We start from the raw sequence: 16424 nt of genomic DNA, 5'->3' as shown, positions 1-16424 counted from the left end.
CAGGTTTCCCCAATCTTATAAACAGTACATTTGTATAATCACTGAAACCAGCCAACTGAAGGAACAGTGGGATGGAGGTCAGTTCCTTCATCATAATTATGCCAATTCTCATGACCACTGATCAACAACCACTGATCAAATATCACTGATCAATGGCCATGAGTACCATTCAGAGAGAGTTGGGGAATGGCTGCAATCACAGCATTGTAAGATGGTGAAAGATGTACCCTTAGGCCCCCTCCCTGATTCAGAGATGGTATTTCCCTTTTCACATAAATGGCCTCCTTGACTACACGCTCAAATCAGCATTCCTTCCTGTCCTGAATGTGTACATCCTCGTCATTGAAAGAGCATCCCCTGGCCTGTAGGTGTAAATAGACTGTGCATTTTCCTTTTTTGCATACTGGATTGGTGTAAAGTTAATTTGACACATGGAAAATAACCAGTTAATTTTGTAAGTGTAAGGTAAGGGCAGAGGTCACTTCCTGTTTTTGGAAGTAAGGTCAGAGAAGCTGCTCGTGGTGATGGTCTAGCCGTGTGAATGTCAAAGAAGAAATAAGTCCTAAGTTCCAAATACACCGGTTTGTCTACTTGGAGAACAAAGTGGTATGTCTGTTTATATTTTGTGGATTTTATATTGCAATATGTTTTAATGCTGAAATATAATTTTCTTGTACATTTATATTCACCAGTTCTACGGTGTACCTGTGTACGTTAAGAGAAGCACAGTAAACATCAGCAAAGAAGAACTCTCATGTCTCTCATTTATGTGTACAAGCCGGCATAGACTGCAGAGTCGTAGCCTGAAGAGGTGGCTCTTCTGTGTTGTGCCATCCTCTTCGCCAGAGTTTGTTTGGTGGCCCGATGTATAAATCCTGGCAACCCTCCTGGCGCTTAACAGCGAACACTATGTTACTCTATTTGTGGCAGCAGTTGTCCTTCTCTCCTGGATCGGCTGGAGCTTTCTTCTGGCGCCTTCCCAGCTTTACAAAGGTCAAGCTGGGATAACCACATTTACTCAGGGGCTTCTTGATGTGATGTTCTTCTGCTTCCCTGGCCGCTGTGTCTGTGGGGATGGCGCTCGCTCTGTGTTGTAGCATCCTGATGACACCCAGTTTATGCTCCAGTGAATGATAAGAGTCAAACCTTAAATACTGATCTACTGAACACTACTGAACACTAAAGTAAGAGGGGTGGGGTGCACACAACAGTAGGGAGCAGCCCTTTTGTTTTCTTGAATTAGTGATTGTAAATCAGTGTCACATTTTAAAGAAATATAATCTACTTAGTTTTAAGAGTTTTAATCATTTGTGATTTCTTAAATTTGACTTTGAATGTATAAATAGGATGGCCCCAGAGTGTCTTAATAGATACATCCAGAGATAAGATAGTAATCGTATTACTAGGAGCATGGTGAATGGCAACTGCAAGATATCATATCGCAGATCTACATTTGGTCAGTCAGCTTTTTCCATAAAGGCTTGCCATCTGTGGAACACACTTCCAACCGAAATCAAATTGATTACAGACATCAGATCCTTTACATTGAAGGTTAATGTTTGGTTAAAGGGAAATCAGAGATGTAGTCATTTTAACTGATGATTTTTAATTTAATTTTAATTTATTTTCTATTAATTGTAATTGTATTTATGATGTATTTTGGGTTTTATGAAAATGTATGTTTTATTGTAAAATTTATCTATTTTGATTGCAAGCCCAACAAGGGACAATTGTTGAAAATTAGCAATAGCTATAAACTTATGTGCGCTACATCAGTTTCATGTTTTGTATTTGGACTATGTTAAACTGCACTGTCCCTTTTAAATAAATACATTCAAATTAAATCTCAAAATTTATTATTTTTTTTAGTTTACCTAATTTAATTTTAGCTCATTAGTTTTTATTGCTTATTGTTACTGTTCAAAGAGACTGTACGGTTATCGGTTTTTCCTGTTTTATAGTTTTCACGGTGCTCAACAATGTCCAGAGAATGAGCAGGTGAGGAAATAAAAGGCAGCATCTGTTAGAAACTCTTCTGTCATTCTTGATGCCAAGGGCTGGTACATAATGCATATTACAGAATGTAACACCTGCATATGTGTAAAAAATGGGCTTTGATTTGCCACCCCATTTGATTGCCATGCTGCCCTCATACCACCCTAAGAAAATTTCCCTCAATCTGCCCCTGGTGAATATTATGCTCTGTGCTGCAGGCACAGATAAGTCCACAAGAGGGAGATATGATATCACAGATGATCACGGGAGTTCACTCCAGCTTTCATGTGATTTGCATGAAATATGGCATGCTAAATCTGAAGCCAGTGGTGAAGATCCCTGACATATATACTGGGGAGCTTAACAAATGCACTGGTGAGTGAGTAGACAAAAAAACAACACAAGACAGCAATTACCACACTCAATCTTTAGCTTTAGCAATACATTGCCACAAAATTTATTTTTATTTGTCATAAGGTTCAATAAACACTTCAGTTATACAAAGCAGAATTTTTCTTACTTACTTATTTACTTTGGTGTCAAGGTTTTGTGTGAAAAACCTTGACACCAAACTGTGAAACTAAGGCAACACAATTCCAACAGAGGCTGGTTTTGAAACATTCCCAATAAGAATATTTTCCAGCACTGTCAATCACAAAGCTAAAGAATGTATTTAAAAGTCCCGAAGGTCTCAACTTAACCACTGATGAAGCCAGGTTTCGTCTCAGTGCTGTCATGATACATACGGAGGATCTGACATCTGTCTGGCTGCCAGCTGTGCTTCACATTCACATGCACACTGTGGTATTTTCCACAAGTATAGATGTGATCTGTACTGATGCTCTCTCTGTCTCGCTCAGATGCAGGCACACATACATGCACACATGTGTCCCTTTACATGCAGCCCATGGGATCTCATTACAAACAGTGTGCCATATGCACACACACAAAAACAAGCACTGTTAATGTTTCCTATCTCTCCTTAAAATCATTGTCTTGGGAGCCCTGTTGCCTTCCTTAAGCCATACCCTAAAAGTTGGGACTGTGGTACCCACTGTCCTGCTGGAGGCTGGCTATCTGGGAGTGCCAGCGCAGGAGATGCAGTTACGATCAAAAGTTTAAGACCAGTTAAAAACAAGGTTCCAAGTAGAGCTTCAACATAAAGAAATGGGAGTGACACAAAGCATTTTTTGAGCATGCAATTTATTGAATTGAATTTATTTTAACAACTGAGCTATAGAAAACCTCCATTATTTTGCTTTACATGCAGAAGTATGTCATTTTTTTTTAGGAAACAGCACTCGTTCATCCCTTTTTGTATATTCAGCCTCAGTGGTGGTCTTCTAGTTCAACCTCTTGTTGATAGTGATGCCCAAGTACTTGCACTCTTCAATTCAATTTCAATTCAATTTTATTTGTATAGCGCCAAATCACAACAACAGTCTCCTCAAAGCGCTTTATATTGTACAGTAGATCCTACAATAATAGATATAGAGAAAAACCCAACAATCATATGACCCCCTATGAACAAGCACTTTGGTGATAGTGGGAAACAAAAACTCCCTTTTAACAGAAAGGGGCGGGGCGGCCATCTGCAACCGGTTTGGGTGAGAGAAGGAAAACAGGATAAGGACATGCTGTGGAAGAGAGACAGAGATTAATAACAGGTATGATTCAATGCAGAGAGGTCTATTAACACATAGTGAGTGAGAAAGGTGACTGGAAAGGAAAAACTCAATGAATCATGGGAATCCCCCGGCAGCCTACGTCTATTGCAGCACAACTAAGGGAGGATTCAGGGTCACCTGGTCCAGTCCTAATTATATGCTTTTGTGTTTTATGTTATGGTAAATGGACTGATTCTTATATAGTGTTTTTCTACTCTCCCAGAGTACTCAAAGCGCTGTATACAACATGCCTCATTCACCAATTCACATATGCACTTCTAAACTCAAGTGCAAACTAATAAACATTCACACAGATTCACACTCCGATGAACACATTGGAGAGAAACTTGAGGTTAGTATTGTGCCCAAGGATATTTGGCATGTAGACTGGGGAAGCCAAGGATCGAATCACCAACCTTCCAATCCAGTAGCTGATCTGCTCTACCACCTGAGCCACAGCCACCCCAGTGTTAATATGGTGATTTCTTCACCACATCAACATTCGTGTCTCAGGATACACTGACAGAAGCTGTTCTCCTCCTTCTGGATTCAGTTATTATCTCTCTGATCTTATTCACATTCAGAAACTGATAATTCCTCAAAGACGCCTTCAAAAAATCATCCATTAGCAAGCTATATCCCTCATTCTAGAGTATTTTTGCAGGTGAAACAGTGTTGTACAACAACAACAAGTCTGTACAAGGTAACCAGGGATGACGATCTGAGCCATTTGGCTCTCTGGACATATTCCGCATCAGTCCCTGTGGGGTTGGTTCGAATCTTCCAATTGCTTCTTAAGAAGAGAAGTTTTTTGGGGAGAAATTTGTCAGAGTATTTTTGCTCCAAACAGCACAAACCTGAACAGAAAGAGAAGTGGAGGGAATAGGATCTGAGTGAGAGGACAAACAGAAACAGACACTTCACAGAGCCAACTGAAAGCTTCATTAAGAGCCAGATTTAATGCATGTGTGAAGGGAGTGGTAAATAAAGTATAATAAAGTTAATTTTGAATTTTAAAAAAACAAAGCAATTTGACACTAAACTTTATTCTTTTAAACTTTAAGCACATCTTTTAGGCCATTTTTGGATTGCTATTTTTGTATTCATTTTGTGATTTTTTTCTGTGTCAGTGTCTACACCTTAGCACAGTAAACATAAAATTTAAAAAATCAATTTACTGGGAGTCCGGTGACATAGGCGGTCAAGATGGCAGCTTGAATGGGGAAGCTCCGTCGCAGCGGCAGCTAATATGCATTAGACTTAGAGCATTACGCTACACAACACTTACGAAATATAACCTCAGGACAGTGGGAAGCTTGAAGACTCTTTGTGAAAGCTCAGAAATGCCTAGTCACCAACAAAAACTTACGCTTCGATGGCAAGAAGGCGCTAGCAAGGAAACCTCGGCGAAAGCTAATGATGTGCACCCGCCCACACCTCCAATGTCGGATACTATTCAGACTGCTACAACTGAACAAATGGCCAAAGACATTGCAAGTATTTACGTGCTACTTAAGGAAACCTCCGAGACACAAGTGCGCAAGCTGAATGCTATCCAAACTGCTACGAGGGCAGTGGAGGCTAAGCTAGCGGATATGGTTACTCGAATAAGCAACGCTTAGAGAGTCTCGTCTAGATTTCCTTGAGGATGCTAGCAGAGCGCTAAAGGAAAATCCTCCTGCGACTAGTGACGAGGTGAACGCTCTACGACAGAAATTAGACGACCTCGAGAACAGAGGACGGAGAAACAACCTGCGCTTCGCCGCCTTTCCAGAGGGCTGCGAGGGTTCGGACGCTCTAGCATTCGTGCGCAACACAATCCCACAACTCCTGAAGGTCGACTTCCCGGGCGGGCTGGAGATTGACCCCGCACACCGCAGCCTGGTGAGACGCAAACCTGACGGTCATCCCCCGAGGGTCATCATCGCCCGATTTCTGCGGTTCCAGGACAGGGAACGGATCATGGAAGCTGCGCGGAGGCTGGGACAGCTGAACTGGAACGGCCACCGCATTATGATCTTCCCTGACTACTCCAAACTTGTCACGGACAAACGAGCGGCTTTTAATCCCTGCAAACGGCTGCTGCACGAAAGGAAGATAAAGTTCTCCCTACTGTTCCGAGCGGTGCTGGTGCTGAAAATGACGGAGGGCAGACGTGAGTTTACCGACCCAAAAAAAGCCCAGGACTACATTCTGTCTTTACCTTGAGTTATTTACAGTCAGGGCTTGGATTTAAACACTACCCTTTTTTTCTTTTCGCCCTAGCGTTAATTAACACGCTATACACGATATACTTTGCACCTCTTAACTGTTTAGTTTCAATATTATAGGGCTTCGCAGTTTTATTTGATTTATTCAGTTGTGCTTCTTTTGAAAATACAACACAATCTGCTTGGTAGAGAAGCTCACTAAGACTGTTAAACTCCTCTTTTAGTAATTCAGTTGTCATGAAGCCCTTTTCAGTTTGTCAGGGAACAGTTCTAACCAACCTGCATAGAGGTCTGTTCAGTTAGCTAAGTCCCAGAATGACTGTTTTCCTCATATTACATCGACTTAATGTGCTGCTGCTGCTGGCGACGGGTCCTGTTTATGACTGTTCGACTGGTTAGAGTCACGGACCATAAAGTTTATGTTTTGCTTTCTGGGGCTCATAGCCCACCTGAGGGTAACTAGTGTTCTCGGTTGCCCCAGACGTATCTGTTTAACTGTTTATCAGTTGTTATTTTTATTTACTTCCAAACCCCCCCATTATTATTAGAACTCCTGGTTCTAATAATAAGTTACCCCACTGCTATACGTCTGATACGTATTGCATGATGGCGAATAAGCAACAAAGGGCCCTTACTTTGATGACCTGGAATGTAAAGGGCCTTAACCATCCAATCAAAAAAAAGAAAATCATGACATTTATCAAATCAAAAAACGTTGACATTGTCTTTCTTCAAGAGACTCACTTGTCTCCCCAAGAGTCAGGTAAACTTTTCCGTGATTGGGTGGGTCAGGTATTTTTTTTCATGTGGCAGCAGTCAGAGTAGGGGTGTCGCAATTTTAATTCATAAGCGGTTACAGTTTAAATGCTCCCGGATGGTTAAAGATGATGATGGGCGGACATTGATACTCTTGGCTGAGATTCAAGGCCATAGGATGATTTTAAGCAATATCTATGCACCAAACATCGACGACCCCACCTTTTTTGGAAACTTGGAATGCAAAATTGGTGATATGGGCGACTACCCAATCCTGATAGCAGGGGACTTCAATTTGGTTATGGATGATATACTGGATCGAAGCACTCCCTCACAGCGACACTCTAGATCAGCTTCGGTCGCTATAAAAATGTGTAGGACCTTGGGTTTGGTGGACGTATGGAGAGTATTCAACCTATCCACAAGAGATTACACCTTTTATTCTGCCCCCCACAACACTCTGTCAAGAATAGATTATTTTCTTGTGTCGAATTCTATCATGCCCTCAGCAATGTCTTGCTCTATTGGTAGTATACACGTTTCTGACCACGCCTCGGTGCTCCTGCATCTGAGCTCATTTGGTAGCCTCCTCAAGTCTCCCAGATGGAGGCTAAACTCAAGCCTTTTACATGATCCCAACTTTTTACACTCCTTGAGAGAGCAGATCAATTCTTATATAGAAATTAACCTCTCTACAGCTCCCAGTGCGGGTGTAGCATGGGAAGCTTTGAAAGCTTTTATTAGAGGGTTCATCATCCAGCATGCCTCATATAAGAAAAGAACTGCTCTGACCAAGCAGATAGACCTGGAGAGGAAGATTGCCATAGCTGAAGCCGCTTTTAAGGCAGACATGAGCTCAGCAAATCTGACCCACCTAACTAGACTTAAATATGAGTTTAACTCAATTTTGACTCAGAAAATGGAGTTTTCTCTATTTCGGGCTAGGCAGAAATACTTCGAAGATGGAGATAAACCTGGCAAACTGCTTGCAAGATATATTAAACAAAAAGAAGCTCAGACTATCATAGCAGCAATTAGAGCACAGGATGGCACTATGGTGTCAAAACCCTCTGAAGTGAATGAAGCCTTTAGAGATTTCTTTATGCAACTCTACTCCTCAGAAATACAAGCAAACTCTCAGGAAATTAACAGTTTTCTCTCCCCCCTCAACCTCCCAACTCTCTCTAAGACACAGGTGGACTCCCTGGACGCCCCAATTTCAAAGGAAGAGATCTTAAGGGTAATCAAAAATCTCCCAATTGACAAGGCCCCTGGGTTGGATGGGTTTACAGCAGAGTTTTACAGAAACTTTGCAGAGGAGCTTTCCCCTTTACTCCTGCAAATGTTTGAGGAGTCCCTGGATAAGGGCAGCCTGCCACCAACACTGTCAGAGGTGCTTATTTCCCTTGTCTTAAAGAAAAACAAAGACCCGCTTGACTGTAAGAGTTACAGACCAATAAGCTTGATCAATTGCGATTGCAAAATTTTAGCCAAGGTACTAGCAACCAGATTAGATAAGGTCATGACTTACTTAATACACCCCGACCAAGTTGGTTTTATTCGGGCTCTCAGCTCTGCCGATAATATTAGACGCCTAATTGATATTATGTGGGCAACCCAGAATAAGTCCCCTATGGGGGACTTTTCTCCAGCTATAGCCCTCTCCCTAGATGCAGAGAAAGCATTCGACAGGGTAGAGTGGCGTTTTCTATTTTGTGTAATGGAAGCATTTGGCTTTGGCCCAAAATTCATAAGGTGGGTCAAACTTCTCTACAGCAATCCAAGAGCATCAATACTAACGAACCGTATTATATCACAGTCCTTCGACCTCCACAGAGGTACAAGACAGGGCTGCCCACTGAGTCCTCTGCTTTTTGCTTTAGCTTTAGAGCCTCTGGCAGTGACAATACGTAGAGACCCTGATTTTCCAGGTATCCTGGTCCACAATAATAATCATAAATTGATGCTCTATGCTGATGACGCCCTGGTCCTAATATCGCAGCCAGAACGCTCTCTACCTGCTCTCTTAAGAATTATTAACCGGTTCTCTAATATATCAGGATATAGAGTAAATTGGTCGAAGTCTGAAGCGCTCCCTCTGACAGCCTTCTGCCCCAAAACCCTGTTCCAGCCAGGGGATTTCAGCTGGCCTCAGACTGGTATTAAATACTTGGGCATTACATTCCCCCGTTTGTTATACAACATAGTTCAGGCTAATTTTGAACCTCTATTGGACAAGTTCAGAACCGACATAATTAGATGGTCCCCTTTGTTTCTCACCCTTTGGGGTAAAGTTAACATCATCAAAATGAACTGTGCTCCAAAATTTAATTACCTACTACAAACACTCCCGCTAAAAATCCCATCAAAATATTTTCATCAATTTGACAGATTATGCATCCAATTCATATGGAATAACAGACGCCCGAGAATAAAGCTTAAAAAGCTACAGCAACCAGTGGAGTCGGGTGGCCTGGGGGTCCCAAATCTACTATTTTACTTTGCTTTTGCTTTCAGTCTGAGACACATGGTTCACTGGGCTCTCCCTCCAGAACGAGCCCCCCATGGCTTAGTCTGGAGGGGGGGGGGGGGGGGGGGGGTCGTGGAGTCTCTAAATATTACTCAATGCTTGTTAAGGGCACGAGTAATTTCACCTCCTCACTACGTACGACTCTGGATACTGTAGCTCCAGTGAAAACTAAGGTCTCTAATCAGAAGTACCTGACCCCGTGGTATAATTCTCAAACACGTACCCTAAAGCAGATGACTCGTAATCTGGAGAGGAAATGGCGTGTCACAAATTTAGAGGATCATCATTTAGCCTGGAGAAATAGTTTGTTGCTTTATAAGAAAGCCCTCCGCAAAGCCAGAACAGCTTACTACTCATCACTGATTGAAGAAAATAAGAACAACCCCAAGTTTCTCTTCAGCACTGTAGCCAGGCTGACAAAAAGTCAGAGCTCTTTTGAGCCAACCATCCCTTTAACGTTAACTAGTGATGACTTCATGAACTTCTTCACAAATAAAATTTTTATCATTAGAGAAAAAATTACCAATAATCATCCCACAGATGTAATATTATCTACAGCTACTCTTAGTTCCATTGATGTTAAGTTAGACTCTTTTTCTCCAATCGATCTTTCTGAGTTAACTTCAATAATTACTTCCTCCAAACCATCAACGTGTCTTTTAGACCCCATTCCTACAAAACTGCTCAAAGAGGTCCTGCCATTGATTAATTCTTCGATCTTATATATGATCAACCTATCTCTAATAATCGGCTATGTACCACAGGCCTTCAAGGTGGCTGCAGTTAAACCTTTACTCAAAAAGCCATCTCTAGACCCAGCAGTCTTAGCTAATTATAGGCCAATCTCCAACCTTCCTTTCATATCAAAAACCCTTGAAAGAGTAGTTGTCAAACAGCTAACAGATCATCTGCAGAGGAATGGTTTATTTGAAGAGTTTCAGTCAGGTTTCAGAGTTCATCACAGCACAGAAACAGCTTTAGTGAAGGTTACAAATGATCTTCTTATGGCCTCTGACAGTGGACTCATCTCTGTGCTTGTCCTTCTTGACCTTAGTGCAGCATTTGATACTGTTGACCATAATATCCTGTTAGAGCGATTAGAACATGCTGTAGGTATTACAGGTATTGCACTGCAGTGGTTTGTATCATATCTATCTAATAGACTCCAATTTGTGCATGTAAATGGAGAGTCCTCTTCACACACTGAGGTTAATTATGGAGTTCCACAGGGTTCAGTGCTAGGACCAATTCTGTTTACATTATACATGCTTCCCCTAGGCAGCATCATTAGAAGACATAGCATACATTTTCACTGCTATGCAGATGACACCCAGCTCTATCTGTCCATAAAGCCAGATAACACACACCAATTAGTTAAACTGCAGGAATGTCTTAAAGACATAAAGACTTGGATGGCCACTAACTTTCTGCTTCTTAACTCAGATAAAACTGAGGTCATTGTTCTCGGCGCTGAAAAGCTTAGAAATATGGTATCTAACCAGATTCTTACTCTGGATGGCATTACCTTGGCCTCCAGTAACACTGTGAGGAACCTTGGAGTCATTTTTGACCAGGATATGTCCTTCAACGCACATATTAAACAAATATGTAAGACTGCGTTCTTCCATTTGCGCAACATCTCTAAAATTAGAAATATCCTGTCTCAGAGTGACGCTGAAAAACTAGTTCATGCATTTATTACTTCCAGGCTGGACTACTGCAATTCATTATTATCAGGATGTCCAAAAAACTCACTGAAAAGCCTTCAGCTAATCCAAAATGCTGCAGCAAGAGTACTGACAGGGACTAGAAAGAGAGAGCATATTTCTCCTGTTTTGGCTTCCCTTCATTGGCTTCCTGTTAAATCCAGAATTGAATTCAAAATCCTGCTCCTCACATACAAGGTCTTAAATAATCAGGCCCCATCCTATCTTAATGACCTTGTAGTACCATATTACCCTATTAGAGCACTTCGCTCCCACTCTGCAGGCCTACTTGTTGTTCCTAGAGTATTTAAAAGTAGAATGGGAGGGAGAGCCTTCAGTTTTCAGGCCCCTCTTCTGTGGAACCAGCTTCCAGTTTGGATTCGGGAGACAGACACTATCTCTACTTTTAAGATTAGGCTTAAAACTTTCCTTTTTGCTAAAGCATATAGTTAGGGCTGGACCAGGTGACCCTGAATCCTCCCTTAGTTATGCTGCAATAGATGTAGGCTGCCGGGGGATTCCCATGATGCATTGAGTTTTTCCTTTCCAGTCACCTTTCTCACTCACTATGTGTTAATAGACCTCTCTGTATTGAATCATATCTGTTATTAATCTCTGTCTCTCTTCCACAGCATGTCTTTTATCCTGTCTTCCTTCTCTCACCCCAACCGGTTGCAGCAGATGGCCGCCCCTCCCTGAGCTTGGTTCTGTCGGAGGTTTCTTCCTGTTAAAAGGGAGTTTTTCCTTCCCACTGTCGCCAAAGTGCTTGCTCATAGGGGGTCATATGATTGTTGGGCTTTTCTCTGTATCTATGAAGCGCCTTGAGGCGACATTTGTTGTGATTTGGCGCTATATAAATAAAATTGAATTGAATTGAATTGAGTAAAGGGCTACCCGCCCTCTGGTTAGCTTGGGAATCTGACCTTGGTGTGGCTTTTACAGATCAGGAATGGTCTACAATTATGCAGAATAGTAAAAAGGTGTCCAGGGAACTTAGAACGAGACTAATCCAATTCAAATTACTACACCGAATTTACTGGTCGCCACACAGACTGTATAGGGCGAACCGCATACAGTCCCCTGAATGCTGGAGATGTCAGACTGGGGTAGGCACATTGACCCATATGATTTGGAGCTGTCCTAAAACCCAAATCTTTTGGACTGAGATACATGACTTTATCAAATCAACCATACGATGGGATATTCCTTTTTCACCAAGACTATTTGTTTTGGGGGACCCATCACTCCTTAAATATGCTCCGCCTAAGGCTGCTGAGTGGGTACAAACTGCATTGATGCTGGGGCGTAAACTCATTATCTCCCAATGGAAGGCCCCTTCCGCCCCACTTGTCTCCGTATGGCATATTCAACTAGGGAGACTCGCTGCACTAGAACAACTCATACAGGCTCCTGAATAGGGATGGGTACCGGTATCCGGTTCTGACATAAACGGTAGTAACCAGATCGAAAAGCAGCGCACATTTCGGTGCTTTTTTTTCCTGAGCTGTCATACACTTTAGATTCTAGCCAATCATTTTACGTTTCCGAGGATAGTAGGCGGGTCCAGGTACGTACGTTCTTTTAGAGCAGAGCTACAGATTAAAAATGCCCAAAGCAAAGCGGTCAAAGTCTGGCTGTACTCCACAGCAAAATATGCAAACTCAGCAGCCTGCAACAAGTGCTTTAAGGTGATGCTGTGATACTGTCAAAGAAGGTAACACCTCAAATCCGATGAAACACCTGGCGACGCATAGCGTTTTTTTTAAAGCCGAGAAATGCGCCGTATTTGATAGCTTGCTGCGAGACCTCACACCGAGCACATCTACTGCGGGTGTGGTGCCTGTTATCGGAGTTTGCAACATCCCGCAAAAACCCGAAGAGTACAGTCCTGGCCCCAACCCCATCCAGTGTAGCAGAAATGATGACGGATGATGATAGCAGCAGCAGCCGTTCTTCTCTGCGTGAGTAGCTTAATGTTGTTCGTGTGTAATTTACGTTGAGTAGGCTAACCACGTTATTACATTAATGCGTGTAAGGTAAACTAGCAAACATCATCATAGCTACATGCTGCTGTCTTCTTGTTTGATGGCAGATACTTCCTTCACCCTGGCCAAAAAGGCTAAAATGACCAAAGAAAAAGAGGAAAACAGTTAAACATGAGAGGTTTTTGGACAAAGTTTGTTTTTTCCATTGTTTAAGCGCTGCTTCCAGCCAAGAGTGATGCCATATATGCCCCATAGCTGCAGAAAAGGTTAACATTGTTATCTTTTTACAAAAAACCCCCAAACAGCTGACCATGAGAGGTTTTTGGACCAATTTTGTGTTCTCCATTCTTTAAGCACTGGTTTGAGCACCGTTTAAGCACCGGCACCGTTTCAAAAGTACCGGTTTGGCACCGGTATCGGATAAAACCTAAACGATACCCATCCCTACTCCTGAATAAAGTGGAGAGTTTTCATCTGAAGTGGGATCCATATCTGTCCAGAATAAAATGAACAGACTAGAACTTAGAGTGGAATAGACATTGGAATTCTGACGAAGCACTCTTAGGGATGTCAGAGTGTGGCATGCAGTAAGACCCACATAGTCAAAGGCTGGCTGTTTTTGTTTCTTTTTTGTTTTTTGTTTTTTTTCTTGTTTTTGTTTATCTCTTGCTTTGTTTGCCGCCCCCCCCCCCCCTCATTTTGGTTTGGTATTCTCTACTGTTCTGCTGCTATGCTGATGTTTTTTTTTATGTGATGTTATCTGTCTCTGCAGTGGACTGTAGTGTTCTAAAAGTACAATAAAATATTAATTACAAAAAAAAAAAATCTATTTACTGGTATCTTATCACAACAAAAAAACACTGCTGATTGAAACTGTAATTTCAGGAGGGGCTGTTTCATTCCTGGATGACGAAACACTCTTTGAAACATGCCTAGGCGTGGCAGCTGGGCCTCTGTCCCCCGGTGAGATCTGTTCAGCCTACACAGCCGATGATGCCACATCTATATAACCCACCCACCCCTGTCTGTTGTGATGGTCGACCCATTTCAGAAAAAAACTTATTTTCATGCTATGGCACTGACCCACATACGCACTGTTGGCTCCATCATTGCTAGAGGTTTCTTTAGAGAACTACCGAGCCATACTACCTAACACTTAATGACTGTAATTGTCACTGTGATGAATGAAAGAGGACTCGGTATAAAACTGGGCACTGAGAAAACTACAGCAAATAGCTGAAATATTATTTGCTTTCACTGAAAGTTAAGAGTTTGACACATTAAATCTAAATAGCATTGGTTCCAAATACTGACTTAGAGTTATGAAAGACACAAAAAGGAGACGAATTTGACATTTTTGAGTATTTTTTGTATGCTTTGTTAATTTTTTTCTAGTTTGGGATTACATGGCAGTGACGGTGAGCAGAAATACACTTCTGTGTCATGACCTGAAACCCAGGTCAAGAGGGCTGAATGTATGAGGCACCCTGACAACAGCAGCTTCACCTCAGCAGCCAGTTTGCTCAGCTCCTTCCCTGAGGATAATCTCTATGACAACATGTTTGTGGACTGCTGATCCATATTTCTAATGAGACTATTCATGTGTATAACACTCAGCAGCTCAGACCTGCTCTTTTCACTCAGTTATCTAGAGACAAATTCAAATGTCAAACCAAAATTAAATACTTTTTAAAAAAAATTAAATGTACTCTATGAGTAAAATATCTTTGCTCAGGCACAAAAAAAAGATTTTATCTTGTTTTCCCCAAGAAAGACTGACGAACAGTTTTACAAATAAAACTATCAGCTTGTGTATGACTCAGTAAAATAATCTTCAAAGTAGATTTCCACATTATTATCATTATTATCTTTTTAACTATATTGTATATAGTTACTGTAATATATATTAACTATACTATATATTAACATTATTATCCATTAATTTACATTATTTTTTTAGTTAATTGATCAAAACAGACAAAGTTTTTCATTTCCTGCATAATTTAAGTGTGTTTGTTGTGCCGTGTTTTTTGCACATTGATGACAGAGCAAACATCAGATGTGTGACTTCCCATAGACAACGGGGGACATGTATCACCATGAACACTTGCAGCTGTGATTGTGCTCTAAAAGCCACATCTGTTATCACCCAGCTTTAAAAAGTAATCTGCATTTCATTTGGTTCTGCCTGTAAATCATTCTGAACTGAGCCGATGAGTTTAGCTGCGGATGACTCAAACAACACAGACATGGAGGATTACAAGTTTCTTTGTCAGCCCTGTATTTTAGTCTCACACCCAGTGTGTGTCTGTGTGTGTGCATGTGCTGTATCAAAGCTTCATGCATTCATACAGTCAGCGTCTTTACAAACAAGCATGAACTATACATTGCACATCATTAGTGTGGTTCCTTCCTTTCGTTTCAAGCACACAGTGGCCCGACGTACTTCTGCAAACTCAACACACCCCCACCCCCAACCCAGTCATCCAACTGTTCTGCCAGCTGTCTATTTTAGTCCACGTAACACCCTTCAAGCAATTACTGTCTGAGTGGTCTCCTGGAGTTCATCCAGAATATTCTCTCCTGAGAATCTGTGGATAACCAAAAAGTATATGACAGACTACGAGGCATACGAGAAGCTTGAAGAGGCCATTAGAAAAGGAAACAATCAGGTTTGCAAGTTCAGAAGCCTTTTGTAATGAAGTTAGTACATTAGTCAGGCGACTAATAAGATTCAAGTTTTCTGCTTTAATAAAATTGACTTGATCTGTAGTTATACTCTTAGTGAAGTCAAAATAACTGCTTTAAATAATACCTATGGAGACATAATAATAGACCAGTAGACTCAGACATATAAAAAGCCCTCAACCATGCTACAAAAGAGGAAGACACCCACAGATATAAAATGACAACAATGTCATGTTGTTTGGACTCGGGTCATTTTACATTATCACAGACTTTGCATCTCTTTTTGGCCATTTGGTGTCCCTTTGTATTTTTGTTATACCTCTCCTCTGGTTTTTCTTTCTTTCTCAGCTTCTTTTTTCCAGTTTGTTTTATTTTATTTTTATTTTATTTTTATGCATCCCTTTGATCATTATTTGTTTCGTTACAGTGTGTGTTGTTGTTCTTTTTTGTTGTTCTTTTTAAACACTTTCAGTTTTTGTGTTTTTATAGCTGACTTGCATCTACTTTTGGAGAAAAAAAATCAATTCTATTGGATCTTTTCTATTGTGACCCTCTTTGTTGTTTTGTGCCCATTTATAGTTTTCCTGCATCTTGTTTCTTTCCTCTTCTTCGTTTTTTCTTTTGTTTTGTATTCAGTTGCAGTCATTTTATTACTTGTATTTATTAGAGCTATTTTATTATATTTGGTAACTTTGTAATAAATGTTATCATTTAATTTAGTTTAGTTATTTCAGCACCGTATGAACAGCAACTAACTGACCACATTATTTCCTCTGGGATTAATAAAGTATTCTGATTAGGATTTTTTTAGTCTTCACCTATTTTCATGCCCATCCATTGTAGGGTACATGTCTTTTTGGTCATTTTGCCTCACTTTGTTATCAACT

General features: G+C 41.0%; 1 long non-coding RNA gene across 1 annotated transcript; it reads left to right on the top strand.

The window, feature by feature from the left end:
- The first annotated feature begins 5661 nt into the window (after positions 1-5661).
- LOC148101206 (uncharacterized) lies at positions 5662-14609 on the top strand. Its single transcript, XR_015719602.1, has 3 exons — positions 5662-5817; positions 13735-13812; positions 14245-14609. It is a non-coding gene; the product is annotated as an uncharacterized LOC148101206 (long non-coding RNA).
- Positions 14610-16424: the final 1815 nt, after the last annotated feature.

This window comes from Neolamprologus brichardi, chromosome 9 (genome assembly GCF_056152115.1).
Source record: "Neolamprologus brichardi isolate AB-2024 chromosome 9, ASM5615211v1, whole genome shotgun sequence".
NCBI lineage: Eukaryota > Metazoa > Chordata > Actinopteri > Cichliformes > Cichlidae > Neolamprologus > Neolamprologus brichardi.
The sequence above is the reverse complement of the archived record's forward strand: the minus strand, read 5'-3'. Positions and strand labels throughout refer to the sequence as shown.